This window comes from Chionomys nivalis, chromosome 4 (genome assembly GCF_950005125.1).
Source record: "Chionomys nivalis chromosome 4, mChiNiv1.1, whole genome shotgun sequence".
In the NCBI taxonomy this organism is placed as follows: domain Eukaryota; kingdom Metazoa; phylum Chordata; class Mammalia; order Rodentia; family Cricetidae; genus Chionomys; species Chionomys nivalis.
Genome location: NC_080089.1, coordinates 3,095,047 through 3,112,915, shown reverse-complemented (window position 1 = coordinate 3,112,915; position 17,869 = coordinate 3,095,047).

The window sequence follows — 17,869 nt, the reverse complement described above, 5'->3', positions numbered from 1 at the left end:
ATAATCCTAGTACTTGAGACCCTGAGATAAGTGTACTGTCAAACGGGTTTGCTCAGTTAGACTGTTCAAAACTAAAAATGTCATGTACTGAGAACGCTGGAAGTACAGTGGGCTGGGAAGGTCTCCACATCTCTTGAATTTGTAAAAATTGCCTAATCTGGAAAATGGTCCTCACGCAAGTGATTGGGAATGCTGACATGAGAGAACCCTCGATTATGCAGGTGTGCCTTAAACATCACCATAGGTACCACTGTAAGATAGAGGTAAATGGAGAATTCATGCAGATAGGAAGATGATGACTTAGGGACCAGAGAGATGCACAACATTTGAAGAACATAGTGCTCTTCCATAGGGCCCAGGTTTAGTTCCCAGAGCCTACATGGGTAGCTTACAACCATCTGTAACTCCAGTTCCAGCAGATCTGACACCCTCTTCTGACCTGAGGATATCAGGTACACAAGTGGTACACATAAACTTAACATACATATAAAACTTAAAAAAATAGGTGGGCAGTGATGGCACACACCTTTAATCCCAGCACTCGGGAGGCAGATCTCTGTGAGTTCAAGGCCAGCCTAGTCTACAAAGAGAGTTCCAGGGTAGCCAACACTACAAAGGGAAACCCTATCTTGGAAGAAAAAACACAAACCAACAAACCAAAAGGAAAAAAAAGAAAAAAGAAAAGACAGAGAGAGGGGAGAAAAGAGAAGGATGTGGTGGCAATTTATAATTCTGATTTTTGGAGGCAATATTTTGAGTTTGAGGTGAGCTTAGGTTATGTATTATTATGAGCCCTGGATGCTGGGGCCAGAGGATCTTCAATTCAAAACCAGCATGGGATACAAATATAGCCTTAAAAAGGAAGAAAAAAGAGGATGCAGAAAAAAGACAGTAAGAAGATGAAGGTAGAGATTAGAGTGATGTGGACATAAACCCACATAAGCTATCACCCATAAAAGCTGGAAAAAAAACAGATTCTTCCTGAGTCCTTTGGCAAGCACATATTATTGACTCTTATATTACATTTGGAGGTATGAGAGAAAAAATAATTATTATTTGTTGCAGGACAATTGTATATATTCGGTCAATCATGTTTTATTTTTTTCATGTTGTCATTTGTTTATTATATTCATAATCATCTCTGGATACACAAAACAGGTAAGGGGTTAGAGGTGGGAAGATTCATGGTCTTTGGGGGGTTTTGTAGGAGTGTTCATAGACGAATAGGACTCCATTGCATCTGCCTGCAGAAGCAAGCTACGGAATTTCATCATCCCACAAGGCCATCTTCCCTTTTCATCCTAACAATTTAGTACTTGTTTTTATGGAAGCATTGACTATGTCTTCCTCTAATTATAAGAGACTATTGAATCACAGATAATTTAAAATTAGCACATAAAGAAAAGCTACCTGCCCCCTATGTGCTTAAATCAAGGTATATATTTACAAAGACAAACATAACCTCTGGAGACAACTCTTGCACGGGTTTTGATCCTACTTCATGTTCTGGCTTTGTGGGAGCATAGACAGTTTGGATGTTCACCTTCCTAGACCTGGATGGAGGGGGGAGGACCTTGGACTTTCCACAGGGCAGGGAACCCTGACTGCTCTTGGGACTGGAGAGGGAGGAGAAGAGGAGTGGGGGGAGGGGGGAGGGCTGGGAGGAGGGGGAGGGAAATGGGAGGCGGGGAGGAGGCAGAAAATTTTTTCAATAAAAAAAGAAATTACAAGTAGATACAAATATATGAACACACACACATTTGCGCACATGCACATGCACACTCACACATGCACACATACACACACACACGGCAGGGGGCACACTGGAGCAACTTAGAAGATAAAGAATTCTCAGAGGGTTGCTTAGAATTTCAACTGATACAACATCTTCAGCAAAGAACATAAGTGACTTAGGGAAATGGCAAGACAAAAGAAAATGTATTTGAATGGATGGAAAATAGTCTGTGGGGAGGCAGATGAAGATTCCTTAGTAAGGCTGTAGAGTTCTTCAATCATGTTTTAAATAAACGTTGATTGGCCAGTATCCAGTCAGGAAGTAGAGGTGGGTAAAACAGAAAAGAAGAATTCATTCCTCCCCAGTCCTGTCCCAACCACAGAAGAAGGAAGATGTGATTGCTCAGCTGAACTGAGCCATGTGGCCAACATAGATAAAAATAATGTGTTAATATAAGTTATAAGAGTTAATAAGAAGCCTGAGTTGATGGGCCAATCAGTTTGTCATTACTATAGACCTCTGTGTGATTTCTTTGGGGATAAATGTCTGTGGGACCTGGTGGGAGGACAGAAACCAGGCAGGATGAAAATGCAGACAATTATTAGTTTGGTTTTTTTTGAGACAGGGTCTCACGATACAACTCTGGAACTCATTTTGTAGACCAGGCTGGCTTCAGCCTCACAGAGATCAACCTGCCTCTGCTTCCCACATGCTAGGATTAAAGGTGTGTGCTCCTATGCCTGGTTGAAAGAACTAATACTGAAAACTTCATAACTACTACAGAAAGTTATCAAAGAAGGAAAAGATCACATAGCTATTTACAGAGGCCCATAGGACAATCTAAATGATCCCTTAGCTTTGCTTACCTAATCTACTAATTTCCTCATCGAGGCCACTCAGTTTCTTATCTAGGATGGAGAAATGTGACTCCAAACTGCTCATGTATGCTTTACACTTTTCAACATCTGACTACAAGGAAGTGTTCAATTTCTTTAATGATAGTAGACAATTCTTGAAGAAAAAAAGTACTAAATTAGTTATTTTTACCAAGAAGCATTCTGTATTTTTAAGAAAGCAATATTATTTACACTTACCTTAGAATCAGTCAAAAGAACTAAAAAAAAAAAAAAAAAACTTTGGTATTACTACTGTAACGTAATAATTTAATGAAAGACTTCAGTTCCAGATAGGGAAAAACCAAGTATAAAGTAGAAACTCAAATACTTAATATCTGATTACTTTTCAGAACAATCTAGGTGCTCCACTAATAAAACCAAGATAAAGTTAGATTGTGTTATCAGGGTTACAAGCAATGCCCGCTTTCACAGGACCTGAATTCAATTTAACAACTCTCTGTATCTTGAGTTCAGATTTGACATCTTCTTCTCTTCTCCACTGGCACAGTGTGAATGTGGTACACAGATATACATGTAGGCAAAATACCCTTACATATTTAAATAAACACCCACATTATCATCTTGCTTTTATAAAATCATGCATATTACAGTATACTCTATATGTATACACTATACCACCGTGTTTTCACTACCTAAACTCAGAACCTCTTGAAAACAATGCTCCTTGCAAGTAAATACCCCAGGGACCCTGTCCAAAGGGTAGTTTGGGCCTTATATAAACAGGCAGGAGTCCTTCATCATATTCTGAGCACCATTAGTCCACGACTGATAGACCACAAGGGAAAACAAAGTACCGCAGATACCACACATGGCTTCACTGAAAGTCTATACTATTTTACCTCTAAGAAGCTTATTTGTTAACCCATTTAAAAACACCTTTCATAAGAAGGTCTTCTCAAACAGGCTCAAAAGTCTAAAGAGTTGTCAAGTAAGTTCAAAAACATGGTTACTAACTTGTTCTTTTTCTCTTTCTTTCTCCAATCTTGCAATCTCTTCATGGAGTGCTTTGTTTTCTGCCTCTAATGACTCCAGCTTGGAGTCATTATATAAATCCTCTGGAAAAGAGCCCAAACACTTCATCAGAATCAACCTACAGCATCCTTCAGGTTTTCAGTACCTTATCCTTTGCCTTCCCCCAATGCAGTAGATACTACCTTCTAAAATAGCAAGTGTTATTTTACTCCATGGAATAGCTTATGGCCCTCAACCTGCTTCAGCTTTCTTTCATAGCACCTGTTGTTATTTGCCTAATGGTTCCTCATTTAATTATCATTACTTTCTTTCTAATAGAATAAAGTCAAAATTTTCTGTTCTTTATTACTGCATTTTTGGTGCCTGGCACACAGTAGGTATGTAAAAAATATCTGAGTAGATTAATTTACATATTTAATTATATAGAGAAATATTAAATAACTCACTAAATGTTTTCCATATTAGATCACAATGAATTTTCCCTTGTGTGTGTTATGCGTGTTTATGTGGTCATGAGTATATGCATGTGTGCATACAGAAGTCAGAGGTTACATTGTGAGCCTTACTCAGCTGCTTTCATCTAATGTCTTAGATAAGATCTCTCCCTGGTTTGATCAGTTTGGCTGGCTGACACGCTCTAGGGATCTCAAGTCTCGACCTTTCCACCTGCTACACTTGATATTTTTATGTCCATGTACTCCCTGGACAGATGGAGGATAGTTACAACAGCTGAACTGTTCTCTACTCTTACATCCCTAGTGCATCTTGAGGAATGTTGGTTTTCCCCACTGATCTTTTGTGCCATAGGTGTCAAAGTGATATTCCCCCATCACTACATAACACTGAGAGAAAAATAATTTACATGAAAATATAATGACTTGTTAACTTCCTCTAGCCTCCCCCCTCTTTCTTTTTTTCCCCTGAAACAGGGTTTCTCTGTGAAGCCTTGACTCTCCTGGAACTTAGAAAAGAACACCTTTTAGTGAAGAATATAAAAGTATCCTCTTTATATATTGTTTATAGTAATTTATAGTACCTTATCATGCTTAATTCCATCTTCTGTTTCTTCTCCACAAGGTGTGCTTTCTTTCTTGGCACGATAAATCTAAATAGTAAACAAACAGCACACTAGATTAGTGGTTTAATAGTTTGTAAAATTCATTCTTTTTTAAAGATTTGTTTATTATATATACAGTGTTCTACAAGGTCAGAAGAGGGCACTGGACTCACTGTAGCTGGAGTTATAGGTAATTAAGAGCTACCTGGTGTGGGTGCGGGGACTCTGGTTCTCGGAAGGGTAGGAAGTTCTCTTAATCAAGTCATCTCGCAAGTGCTTTGCTAACATTGTTTTGAGATAGAGTCTTCACCTAATGCTATAGAATGGAGCTCCCACCAGGTGAAGGTGGTATTCTCTAACAAAATACTATTTCTGAGCATTGTTCAGGGCACAGGAAATCCAAGCCAGGCCCTAACCAAAATTGATTTTGGAGCTCATGCAACCTTTTTATTTAGTCTCTAAAAGAGATGGGGCCATGGTCAAATTGCTGCTATGCAGACAGACTGTGTGCCAAGTGAGCAAAGAGGCACAGTGAAGAATGAGAGAAACTATCAAGCCACTTATAAAATATTATGAAGCAATTTGGGATCAGAAAAAATAACAAATAATGGACAGAGGCCATCAGTCAATATATTATATATGGAGGTGAAGAGAATAATAATATATTCAGAATTGGAGAGAGGGCTCAAATTGTTAAGAGTGCTTGGTGATTTTCTTGAGGACTCAAGTTCGTATATCTCACAAATGCCTGTGACATTGGTTCTAGTGGACCCAGTGCTCTCTTCTGGCCTCACACAGATTTTCACAAGCAAAGATAAGTAAAAATAATATTTTAAAGGAACATTTTCAATTGTTCCTACAACCATTATGTCAGGATCTAATACTTGCTTAGACAAGCTCCCTATACTCTCTTCCATCACCAGCCAGCAGTAACTTCATTGGGGTTGGGGGCGCTGAATTAACAGTCATATGTATGCTAGACGAGCAAACTATCACTGAGCTATTCTTAAGTTCTCTTTTCCTTTTTATCTTGTGACAGGATCTAAGTTGCACAGGCTGGCCTAAACCTCTCTTTGTAGAAGCACCTGTAAGGACAGATACCTGTGATTCTTCTGCCTTAGCTTCCTAATTAGATGAGATTACAGGCCAGAATCACTAAGCCTGGCTTAATAAGCCATTTTTGAGATAACAGCACATCCACTTCTGTAGGGAAAACACTACCTTTTATCTGAATATATCATAATTTTTGTTACATACAAAAAAACCTTTCTTTTTAAACAGTGGTAGTAATAGAAAATGATTTAGAATGGGGTAAGATAGTTTATTAAGACTAGTGAGACAAGAAAGTCTTGAAATATCACTACAAGTCTCAGCATAGAAATATAGTTAAGAAAACATCAAAACAAATGGAACTTAAAAACATGATACTTGATATTAAGAAAGCTATATCTTACTGAAGAAATAGAGATGAATAAATGAGAAAATCAATACTTCCCCAAATGTTAACGTTAAATATTGTCAAGATGGGAATGTTTCCCTAATGTTTATGAATGCAATTTGAAGCCAATGGGGGAGGGGTAAGCAAAACACAGAATTTTAAATAATATCGATAGGCTGGGAAAATGTTCTGTGGATAAAATGCTTACCATACAAGCATGACGAATTGAGTTTGGAGGCCCAATAACTATTGTGATGGGTTTTTTTATGTTTTAAAAAAGAAAGCTTGCCTGAAGATCAGAGTGCAGAGTAAACCACTAGAAGGCACATACCTTTAATCCCAGGACTAAGGAGAAAGACAGAGGGATCTGTTAGTTCAAGACCACTCTGGGTTACACATGACTGAATGTCTAAAAGAGAAACAGAGCTCCTGCAGAGGTGATCCCACACCTTCAATCCCACCACTAGAGAGGTGGAGACAGGAGTGATAGGGCTGGATGGAGAGAGGAATATAAGAGGGGAGGAGACAAGAGCTCAGAGTATTCTGAGGATTGTCCCTTTAGTCTGAGGAGAGAGCCTGAGGAGGGAGCCCAAGGAGAGGATTGCCCCTTAGGTCTAAGCATTGGTAGAAGTTAAAGTTCTCTCTAGTGCCTGGCCACTCTGTTCTTGGATTGCTCAGCTTACCCTCATAGCTGACTGCAGGTATTTATTTGAATTTGTGCTAAGGGAACCATGTAAAAGCTGAATGTGGAGATGAGCATTTGCAGTTCCAGTAGTAGGAAGTGGAGATAAGTTTTTGTAAATTGATAAGATAAAAGGGAAAAAAGTGCTAGCGAGAAGGAGGTAAAAGCATGATATACAGTTTTGGCAACCTGGGCTTGATTCCACATATATGTTGTAGCATGTGTACATGTGCCCATGCACATGCAAATACACAGTAATATCATTATTTTTTGCATCATTGCAAAAGGAAAAAAGGCAATTTTTTTTTTCCTGCCACGCTTGTAGCTGGCTCCCAGCGCGCGGGAGAAGCAGAAAAAGAAGAAAAAAGAACGACAACAACAAAAAAACCGCGGCTTTTCCCCTTGCTGCTGCTCTGCAGCCTCTGCCTCCACTTGTGCAACCAGAGGAGGAGCTGCAATCACCGCAGGGGATCCAAGGTCCAGGTCACACAGGTACTTCACACAGAGGCTTCACACAGGTATAAGCTGATGGTGCTCTGGGTACCAGAGCTCAGGTGAGCTGCAGTGGTGTCAAGGCCCCTCCCCTTATCCCCCCACCCCCATCACACTCCCACCCCTCCACCCCTCATCCCCCCAACCCCCTCACCCCCCCACCCCGGCGGACACAGAACACTCAGGAGGCCTCCGGACTCTGGGCAGATATGGACCAGGACTCCAGCGCCTGGGCCATGCCCAGAGAGGCTTCAAGCTCGGGACCTGAAACAGGACATCCCTGGACCCCGAGATCCCTTGCAGGAGGTTGCAGGAAGATGCCTGGAGCACCCCAGAGTGCACCAGTTTCCTTCCCTCTCCTTCCCTCCCCTTGCCTCTCATTAAAGACTGGGCCCTTGTGACTTCAACAGCCAAAAAAAAAAAGATTTATTTGCTATGTATACAGTGTTCTGTCTGCATGTCAGAAGAGGGCATCAGATCTTATAATGGTTGTGAGCCACCATGGGGTTGCTGAAATTGAACTCAGGACCTCTGAAAAAGCAGTCAATGCTTTTATCCTCTGTGCCATCTCTCCAGCCCAGGCAATTACTCTTGTGTGAAACTTTGAAGTTCAACTTTAAAAAAAAATAAAAATATAAAAAATAGCAATATTCTTTTTTTCATGTTGTCAGTTATTAAAAACATGAACAACAGACCAGACTCAGTAACCAACTCCAAAATATTATGCTATGACTTTCACATGTGTGCCACAGGATAAGTATGTTTACACATCGCTCACACACACAGAAATAACAAGTTAAAGCCTTCAAAGGCATCATCAGGACTGGGAAGTGCGGTTCAGCTGAAGAGTGCCTACACAGAATAAAAGAGGCTCTAACACTAACATGGGTGACCATAAATCTAGGGAATACGAAGTCCACTCCAAAAACCAACAACAACAAAAACAACAACAACAAAAAACAACAACAAAAACCAAACCTGGATATAATGCCAAGGACTGGTGATCCCAGTTAAGACTACCAGTGAAATACAGTTTCTATTCCAAAATGATGAACCAAAACGCCCACTCACCATATCCCAGCCATTCTTTTCTCAAAGGCACAGCAACCTGACAACAAAACCAAACCAAACCCAACAATATTCCTTCCCAAATCATTGGCTCAGTTTGAGACAGAAAGAATTTCATACAAAAAGGTTCAAATAAAATGCTGGATTAAAAGCTGGATGCAGTGGCACATACCTGTAGTTCCAGCTATTTACCAGATTGCAGTGGGAAGATTATTTGACCTTTGACCCCAGAGTACAGACTAGGCAACTTGGTGAGATTCACTCACAGAAAAAACCAACCAACCAACCAAAAAAGAAAAGTTTCAAATTAATAGCAAAATCACGTAGCGGGATATAAAACTGAGAAAACAAACAGCTTTAAAGTTTCCACATAGGTAGAGTCTGAAACAGTAATGCCTCTCCATAGGCACACAATGCTCACCCATGGCTGTGTAGAGAAGGGCTGTCTCTGCATAGACCAGGCTGTCCCTGTACTCAGAGATCTGCCTGCCTCTGCCCCAAGTGCTAGGACTCAAAAAAGTGTGCTATCACATCTGGAGGCTGAGTATTTTTAATTGCTATAAGTTTCCTTGGAGGAAAACTTGTTAATATGTAGAAAAAAGAGGCTGCTACAGATTTACATGGCACTGTTTTACAATAAAAAAAAACATTTGTTTAAAAAAATGTCATACACTCTATAAAATAAGTAGGGTAAACATGTCAGGCAACATTAACTTATGTGTTATACTCTTATATGGCTGCAGCACAGGTTTATATCAGCATCACCAGAGATGAGCAATTTTGCAATGGCTCCATCACTAAGTGACAGAAATTAGTTCATATCTGTAATAATCTTATGGGACCACCATGCCATCCATCAGTGACAGAACATCAGCAAGTAAAACATGACTGTACACAGTTTTAGAGTAAACAGGACTTTGAAACCAATATCCAGGGCTGAAGTGCACCTCAATGGTAGAGCGACCCATGGTTCAACACCTAATACCAAAGAAAGAAAGAAGGAAGGAAAGAAAGAAAGAAAGAAAGAAAGAAAGAAAGAAAGAAAGAAAGAAAGCTATATCCAAAGAAAATGACTTAAAAGTTATCTGTAAGTTGGGAAAATATTCATTCTATATTTCCCTATTTTTTGTGATTAACACTGATTCTATTTTTGAAAAATGACAAAATGAATTTCTCAAAGAAAAACGATGGGTTCATTTTTGTCTAAACTCTAACACCACAGGAAAACAATTTGTCAAGCAGAGCTTCTCCCTGCTCACCGTTCTTACACTAACAGTTTGAAGAACTTCAAATCAGACGTGCTTTGAAAGCAGAAGCAGGTTTGGAGACAAGTTGCAAAAGTCAGATAGGGAGAGAATAGAAATTCATTGTGAGGAAAAACAAAACAAAACAAAAACTAAACGTTTAAAGGTAAGATTTAAACTATCAATCAAATACCTTGATGCAGTCTATCAGCCATACCAAGGCTGCCAGGATGTTAGGCCAGGTATGAGGGGCTTCCACTGCATAGAGGGAGCTCTTGGATAGTGCAAAGAGATACCTATGAGAAACAGGAAGATAACGAGCAACCGTGTTAGCAAGCATAAAGGCTACAGTAAAAGTGTATTTTAAAGCTACACTGCATGCATACCTGTTTGAAGATATTTGAGTCTACTCTGAAGATCTTATTCATCATTAATTTTTGTGTATTCGTTCACATTACACAAATTACTTTGCACAGTGTTTAACAGCTGAGTATAGGATTCTCCTCAAAAACCTTTTCATTTTCCTACATTCAATGTACTTCTATAAGTACATTAGTCATTATCTGTCACTAAATCTCCTTTCGTCCCTGTGTCTCCAAACAAACAGCTTTCCTTCCTCAGTTTCCTGAAGTGTTGGGATCACACATGTGCAGCACCACATCTGATCTGTGCTTGTCTTTCTTTATAATACTTTTAAACTTCATCTCTCTGCTGGTTAGCTTTGTCAACCAGATACAAACTAGAGTCATCTGGAAAGATGGAACCTCAATAAAGGAAAAGTCTCCATTAGGCTGGCCCATGGGCATATCTATGAAGCACTCCTTTAACTCATGACTGATGGGAGAGGGCTAGTCCTCTGTGGGCAGTGCCACCCAAGTAGGTAATACTGGACTGTAGTAGAAAGCAAGCTGAGCAAACTATGGAGAACGAGTCAGTAAACAGCTTGGCTTCATAGTTCCCACCTCTGCTCCTGCTTGAGTTTCTGCCCTTAATTCCCTTGATGATTAATGTAATAAACTCTTCCCTCTGTTAGTGTCTTTTTTTTTTTGAAAGATTTATTTATCTCCTATGCATACAATGTGCTGGTTGTGAGCCACCATGTAGTTGCTGGTAATTGAACTGGGGTCCTCTGGAAGAGCAGACAGTGCTCTTAGCCATCTCTCCAGCCCCCTTCATTAGTTTTATTCTGTGTTTTATTCAAGTATCAGGAAATCAAAATAAGACAATCTCATCGTTTTCATCAGACCTTACTGCTATGGTTTTGCAACTATAAACAATGGTACCCAGGCTGCACTTTATGTTTTCTTGAGACCAGGACTGAGTAGCTTTGGCTGGCCTGGTATTGATCATGTAGATCAGGGTAGCATTGAATTCAGAGGATCTATTTGCCTTGGCCTTTGGAATTCTGGGATTAAAGGCCATACCAGGCTGTACATTATGTTCCTCATGGTTTGTGCTTTACGTTCTATCACCTAAACTTCTGTTATAATGGACTAGGACAATTTGAATGTTTATTCTGCAGAATTCATGTTGGTAACTTAGTCCCCAGAGTCAGATACTAATGATACAAAGACATGAGACTTCAGGCAGGTGAGAGCCCTATGAATGAATCTATTCCAAAAAAATGGGAGCTTGAAGGCATGGTCTTGTTATAAAGGTAATCCTTGCCCTGGACAGGGAAATCTGAAGTTCCTCATCCCCCACCCTATACTCCCTGGGCTCCCTGCAGGGGCTCTACACCCTGCATACTGCCTCTCTCTTCTTGTCCCACCCAGCTTGCATCCAGAACCCTTCTTCCTTCTGCCCCCTTTCCTCTTTGGGCACATAACATCATCCAGCTCAGTCGGTCTGGCGCTGGGGGCAAATCCTCAGGGCAAGTAGGCAGGCGAGACTTCCTTTGTTTCTCCAACCTGCCCGCACCAAGCAAGGTAAGGCCTTTGTTTACAAACTACCCAACCTGCACGGAGATCTGATCTAGGCACCAGGAGAGACAGCAGCAGGGTGAGTTTGTGACCGTACCGGCAGCGGGGGAAGCAGCCCTGGACAGGGAACTCTGAAGTTGCTCATCCCCCACCCTATACTCCCTGGGCTCCCTGCAGGGGATCTACACCCTGCATACTGCCTCTCTCTTCTTGTCCCACCCAGCTTGCATCCAGAACCCTTCTTCCTTCTGCCCCCTTTCCTCTTTGGGCACATAACACCATCCAGCTCAGTCTGTCTGGCGCTGGGGGCAAATCCTCAGGGCAAGTAGGCAGGCGAGACTTCCTTTGTTTCTCCAGCCTGGCCGCACCAAGCAAGGTAAGGCCTTTGTTTACAAACTACCCAACCTGCACGGAGATCTGATCTAGGCACCAGGAGAGCCATCAGTGGGAGAGCTAATATGGGTACCAGGAGAGCCGTCTTTGGGCACGGAGATCTGATATTGATACCAGGAGAGACATCACTGGAGCACCAGGAGAGCTATCACTGCAGGGTGCCATCACTGGGAAAGTACATCAGTAGGCAAGGAGACCTGATCCGTTAAAAGAAGATCCATAGGGGAGCATTCGGAGAAAGAGATGGGCAGGCGCCAATGCAAGAATTCACCCAACAATCTGAAAAACTATATGAAACCACCAGAACCCAGCGACCTCCCAACACGAGGACATGAACACCTTAATCATGAAGAAGTAGATAAAATTGACTTTATGAAAGTGATTGACGCCCTTAAACAACATGTAAAAAATGCCCTTATAGAAATGGATGAGAAGTATAACAGAAAGTTTGAAGAATTGAGTAAATCAGTGAATGATACCCTAGGAAACCAAGGAAAAACAATCAAACAGATAATGGAAACAGTTCAAGACTTAAAAACTGAAATGGAGGCAAAGAAGAAAACACAAACAGAAGGCCAGCTGGACAGGGAAAATCTAGGTAAATGAATAGAGACTAAAGAAGCAAGCATAACCAACAGAATACAAGAGATAGAAGAAAGAATTTCAGATTCTGAAGATACCATAGAGAAAATAAACACGCTGATCAAAGAAAACAGCAAGGCCAACAAATTCTCATCACAAAACATTCAGGAAATATGGGACACAATAAAAAGACCAAACCTAAGAATAATAGGAATAGAAGAAGGAGAAGAAGCACAGCTCAATGGTCCAGAAAATATATTTAATAAAATTATAGAAGAAAACTTTCCCAACCTAAAGAAAGATATACCTATGAAGGTTCAAGAAGCATAGAGAACACCGAATAGGCTGGATCAAAAAAAAACATCCTCTCGCCATATAGTAATCAAAACACAAAGCATACAGAATAAAGAAAGAATACTAAGAGCAGCAAAGGAAAAAGGCCAAGTTACTTATAAAGGTAAACCTATCAGACATACACCTGACTTCTCTATGGAAACCAAGAAAGCCAGAAGGTCCAGGATAGATGTACTGCAGAAACGAAGAGACCATGGATGCAAGCCCAGACTACTATACCCAGCCAAGCTTTCATTCACAATAAATGGAGAAAACAAATTTTCCAGTATAAAAACAAATTTAAACAATACGTAGCCACAAATTCAGCCTTACAGAAAGTAATAGAAGGAAAATCACTAATCAAGGAGTCCAACAATGACCACAGTAACTCAGACATCTAGAGATCCTTTACCAGCACATCTCAAAGAAGGGAAACACACAAAATCTACTACTAAAAAAATGACCGGAGTTAACAACCACTGGTCATTAATATCACTTAATGTCAATGGACTCAACTCACCTATAAAAAGGCACAGACTAAGAGATTGGATATGAAAACAGGATCCAACATTCTGCTGTTTACAAGAAACACACCACAACCACAAAGACAGGCACCTACTCAGAGTAAAGGCCTGGGATAAGGCTTATCAAGTAAATGGACCTAGGAAACAAGCAGGTGTGGCCATACTAATTTCTAACAAAGTTGACTTCAAACTTAAATCATTCAGGAGAGATGGAGAGGGACATTTTCAACTCATAACAGGAACAATTCATCAGGATGAAATCTCAATCCTGAATATCTACGCCCCTAATATAAAAGCACCCACGTACATAAAAGAAACATTGTTAAAACTCAAGGCAGCCATCAAACCGCACACATTAATAGTAGGAGACTTTAATACTCCTCTCTCACCAATGGACAGGGAAAGGTGAAGCCATCAGGGAAAGGTGAAATTAAAATGATTTATACTGTCACCTTACTAGCTCAGAATGACTTTCATCAAGAAAACAGAACAACAGATGCTGGCAGGAATTTGAGGAAAGAGGAAACTTTACTCACTGCTAGTGAGCATAAATTGCAGCTACTGAGGAAATCAGTAAGTAGGTTTGTCAAAAATGAGAAAGTGGTGGGACAGATGTCTCAGGGAAAAGCACCGGCTGCTCTTACAGAGGAACTGGGTTTGGTTCCCAGCACCCACTTGGTGGCTCAGAACCATCTATAACTCCAGTTCCAGGGAATCCCTTTCTGGCCTCCACAGTCACCACGGATGTACACATATATTGCAGGAAAAATATTCACACACATAAAAATAAAAGATAAACAAATCTTTGAGGATGACAACCAAAACTATCACATGATCTGCCTATATGCCTCAGTGATAAAGAGCACTTCTTGTTCTTCCAGAGGACCAGCATTTGATTCCCAACACTCAAACCAGGCAGTTCACAACCACCTGTAACACAAGCCCCAGGAGGGTCTGACATCTCTCATCTCTGTGGTCACACACACACACACACACACACAGATTTAAAAGTAAAAAATGACATTTGTAGGAAAATGGGTGAAATTTCAATTCAGAATGTTAGCTGAAATAAACTGCATTCAGATAAGCACTATGTTTTCTCTCATGTGTGCAGCCTTGATTGAAGTTTCTATGTGTGAGTGGGTCGGTGTCCATGTGTGGATGACTCATGAAACTAGAGAACTGTGAGAGGGAAAAAGAGACCTGAAGGATTAGGGTACAGGAACACTGACAGAAGATAATGCAATATTGTATTGGGAGAGCAGAAATTAGGTTGTTGTGGGCAATGGAAAAACAGCAAGAATGGGACAGAGGGGAGGGCAAGGCAAAGGCCAGAGGGCAGGGTGTGGAAGAAGAAAACATGTGTAAAAATGCCATTATGAAATCTACTACTTTGTAGCTAACTTAATAATCTTGTAATGGGAAATACTTGTTCCTGTAGCCATCGTCCCACTTGAAATGGAGTCCATGGGGCAGGTGTTGTGCTATATTAGTTCAGACATCTATTACAGTACCAGGCATATGGTCATGCGTAAAGCATTTGCTGAGCCAGTTGTTGCCATGCATGCATCTAATTCCAGCATTTAGAGGACTAAGGAAGGCCCAAAGATTCTGGCTAGAGACTCACCTAATCTGAGCAAGACCTTATCTTAAATAATAATTGCCTATTTGCCAAATACATTTTGATAGCAATTATTGAGCTTTGTATATTATGTCTGTCGGTGATTGGTTTGATTTTATTATGATGCCTATAAGTTGTTGTACACGCATATAGTAGCCTCTTGATAATTGTATTTATGTTCTATGACAACTCTCATGTTTAAAAACCATCTGACCTTTAATTATTTGAAAGCATTCATCTGTAAAATAATTTGTTAATAAATCATTTTGTGAGAGTTAATATTTGATTTTTTTCTGGTTATTTTGACTTTTCCATTTTGATATTTTATTGTTTATGCTGTAATCCCTCTTAATATCTATTTTCTAAAATTTAGAAAGGTTTTTGCTATACATACCAGGGTAACCTTGGACTTGTTATGTAGCTCAGGCTAACCTTGAACTCAAGATTCTCCTCTCAGCTTCCAGAGTGCTGGGATTACTGGCATGCACCACCATGTCTTGCTCAATTATTTTTAAAATAAATTATGTGTCTAGGTGTTTTGTAAACTTTGTACATCATGTGCACACAATGTTCAAGTAGGCCAGAAGAGGGCATCAGATCCAGGGGACTGGAGTTACTGAGGGTTGTGATTGACCAAGCAGGTGCTGGCAATGAACACAGGCCCTTTGGAAGAACAAGTGCTCTTAACTGCTGAGCTACCTCTTCAGCCTCTCGTCAATTATTATGTACATGTATATTTATGCATATAAACATCTTCACTGCATGTAAGCATGTGTGTTGTGTGCTCCTAGATGAGAAGAACTGCAGTTACAGATGGTTTGAGTTTCTGTGTGAGTGCCAGAAATTGAATTCAGGTCCTCTGCAAGAGCAAACAGTTTATTAATCACAGAAAAAACCCTCCAGTCCTACATACATATAGTTTTTCTTTTCTTTTATTCTTCTTTTTTTTTTGAGTCATGAGTTTACATAGCCCAGAACAATGGATTCTCCTGCTTTCCAAATCTGGGATTATAGGTATGTCCTACTGCACAAATATTTAGATCATCAACTCTTTTGGTTTTATGGGACAGGGTTTCTTTGTGTAGGCTTGGCTGTCTTGGAGCTCACTCTGTAGCCCAGGCTGGCCTCTAACGCATAGAGCTCTTCCTGCCTCTGGCTCCTGAGTGCTGGGATTAAAGGCATGTGCTCCCACCACTACCACCACCGGGCTTCATCAACTTTTTCTTCCTTCATTTCTTTTCCTTCCTTCCTTCCTTCCTTCCTTCCTTCCTTCCTTCCTTCCTTTCTTCCTTCCTTCCTTCCTTCCTTCCTTTTTTTCTTTAAAAACTTATTTTTATTTATATGAGTACTCTACCTGCACGTCCAACTTTGTCAGACGAGGACATGGGATCACACTATAGACAGTTGTGAGCCAGTATGTGGTTACTGGGAACTGAACTCAGCACCTCTGGAAGAGTAAGCAGTGTTCTTAGATGCTGAGCCACCTCTTCAGACCCTCATCAACATTTTCTTATAGACTGATTTTTGTTTAAATTTTTCATGACTCAAACTAACTTGCACTATTACTAAACATAGACCATTTTTCATTTTAAGATTTCCTGGCTGTTATGTATTTTAGATAGGGTCTTACTATGTGACCCTGCCTGACCTGGAACTTGCAATCCCCCCAGCGTCTGATAACAAAGTGCTGGAATTGCTGATACAAGGCACACTCCTGACCTCTCTTTTATTGAGGAAGGGAAAAGGGTCTTCCTAGTAAAAAGTAGTTGTTTTGTTTTGTTTTGTTTTGTTCTTTTTGATGGTACTAGGAATTGAGCCCAGGTCTGAAGCCACATGCTAAGAAAGTACTTTACCACAGGGCCATGTTTGTAGCCCATGTCAAATGCCATAGAAATTGTTAACGGTGAAAACAACTTTGTGTGGATTACTTGAATAGCTATTTTTGTAAAACTGTGGGTTTTACTTATACATTGCTTTTAAAAAAACAATAAAACTGGGTGCTAGTGGCTCACACCTTTAATCCCAGCAAATCCCAGCACTCCTGAGCCAGAGGCAGGCAGATGTCTGTGAGTTCAGGGCCAGCCTGGTCTACAGAATGAGTTCCACTGACAGCCAGAGCTAGACAGAGAAACCCTGTCTCAGACAAACCAGAATTTAAACCACACTGCAAAATCACTCAAATCAGACAATTTAATACCTTATATAGATGTTGGATATTTTTCTGAATAAATACTTTATCATGGATAGGTCTTGTATCCTTTATTTTTTTAGAACTTGAAAACATACCAAGTTGCATATTAAGAAGGCAATCAAAAACATTTCCTTCTGTGTTCAAGTCTGCATTATTTCAAGGCTATCCATCACACACGCAAACACACACACACACACATCGTAACAACAGCATCAAACATTAGTCTTTAAGCTTTAAATAACTAAAGACAATGCATTCCTTAAAGCAGGAGAGCATACCATGAAGTTACAGCAGTTTAGGTATAAAATATGGGGGGAATGAAATGTACTTCTGTGACAGGGATGTATCTCAGTGTTTTGTTCAGCTTGTGCTCAATCCTCAGCACCACAAATAACAAACCAAATTTCCTTGTGCATGACATTATCAACACATATATTATCCTTAAAGGTGTGTTTCAGGCCCATAGATCTTCTGTACCAAGTAGTCTAAAGGCCTGTTCAATAACCTAAACACTTTCGTCTCTATTTATGCCCCTATAACTGCTCCCTTTTTTGTACTCCCTTGTTTGCCATTGTGCCTTAAGGGAAAGTTGTCACCGAGTATCAAGAGTTAATATGCATGAAGAACTTAAGAGCAGTTGACCTATATAAACACTCAATAAATATTCAGAACAACTTGTAAAGGAGAGTCTGCCATTA